Source organism: Pinus tabuliformis, chromosome 4_2 (genome assembly GCF_031772625.1).
Source record: "Pinus tabuliformis cultivar Carrire ecotype Pingquan chromosome 4_2, CPIR1, whole genome shotgun sequence".
NCBI classification, from domain to species: Eukaryota; Viridiplantae; Streptophyta; class Pinopsida; order Pinales; family Pinaceae; genus Pinus; species Pinus tabuliformis.
The window spans coordinates 628,000,877-628,002,613 of NC_142304.1; the positions used below are offsets into that span (position 1 = coordinate 628,000,877).

General features: G+C 38.6%; 1 pseudogene; it reads right to left on the reverse strand.

Moving 5' to 3' along the window:
• Positions 1-289: 289 nt before the first annotated feature.
• LOC149170908 (uncharacterized) lies at positions 290-979 on the reverse strand (annotated as a pseudogene).
• Positions 980-1,737: the final 758 nt, after the last annotated feature.

A 1,737-nucleotide genomic window follows, 5' to 3' on the forward strand; every position in this document is an offset into this window, starting at 1 on the left:
ATTTTGTCGGTAAAAATATAATTATGTGAAAGGGTGGTGTGAGTGTTATTTTTAATTGATTTTAAATACTTGTAGTTAACAATTTATCAAACCAAAAGTTAAATATAGTAATTTCAAAATTGTAAAAACATTTCACTAAAAACTATCTAATTCCAAAAACATTTCACTAAAAACCACTATGGAATTGCATTAAATTTCTCTGATTTCAATCTCATTTTAAAAAATCAAATCTACAAACATGAATAATTTCCTTCACTTATATTCATCCTTGAAACTTTGTATAATGTAGCTACATCTCGGCTGTATGAGATACAATAAAAAATAGTCTCATTAAACCTAACATGTCAACGGCAGTTTCCAGTGTCCATGTGTCAAAAAAAGCCTCCTCAAATAACATGCCTTGGCTTACAAAATCTCTCATACAATCTTGCAGCTGGCTCGCATTCCATGCATTTTGCTACACTGCAAACTGCTGAAAGCTTTCGAAATCGTCCTCGAAGTGCCAGTTTTCAACAACGGATTTAATATCGGATTTCTCCCACAAACCTTCCAAAGCGTCCTTTGGAGATGGACAGAGTTCTTCTCTTATGTCCACAACGGGGCTCGGCGGAATGCTGAGATCATCATCGGAGGCTTCCAGCAGATAAAACAGATCAATCCCCTCGTCCGCATCTAGGGTTTGGCCTTCGCAGCTGCTAAAAACACCTGGTCCCGCCGACTTATCCCCACAGTTGAAGCGATAAGAACTGGAACAGGTCCTTGCAATCTCCTTTTCCAGGATTGTCATGACACCATTTACGAGCTCCTCGCCGGACGCGCATTCTTCTTCTTGCTCGTCATCTGGTAAGGTTGGATCTAATTTCGGTAGATGAAGACACTGGTCTGTTTCTTCGCCGTCGAAGTGTTTCGGGTCACGGATGTAGATAGGGTCCGTCGGAACCTCGGACTCACGGTCGCGTTTTGCAAGTGTATTAGACATTATTGAGACGTGGCCGTAGGATTGTGACACGGAACACAACGGTGATGGAGAGCCTAGAAGACTCATTACAAATAGAAATATAGAATATTGGTGGGATTTTTTAAAATTGATTCGAAACACCAAAATTCTAGTTTGTGATGAGACTTGTCTTTTTATTGATTGTATCTTCCTATATCCGTGACGCCTCTATTTTAGAGATAGAGATTTGAACACGGTGGGATTCTTTACAAATCGATTTCAAACATCAAAACTCCACAGGCCGAAGTTGGTGATTGGACTTGCTGTTTTTATTGCTTGTATCTTTCTATACACTATGAGTATGGGTGACACCTCCAGAGATTTGAGCACGAGTGGGACTCTTTGCAAATCGATTCCAAACACCAAAACTCCTCTATTTTAGAGATAGAGATTTGAACACTGTGGGATTCTTTGCAAATCGATTTCAAACATCAAAACTCCACAGGCCAAAGTTGGTGATTGGACTTGCTTTTTTTATTGCTTGTATCTTCCTATATACTATGAGTATGGGTGACACCTCCAGAGATTTGAGCACGGGTGGGACTCTTTGCAAATCGATTCCAAACACCAAAACTCCAGAGGCTCGGAGAAAAATTACATACAACACAAATCACTTCAGTATTTTTATTGATCACAAAAGTTAGATATAAATTAGTGACTTACACAAATTTAGATTTTAAAAAATAGATGTATGACTGAGATATGACACAACAACAATTCATACAACTACATCTTCAAAC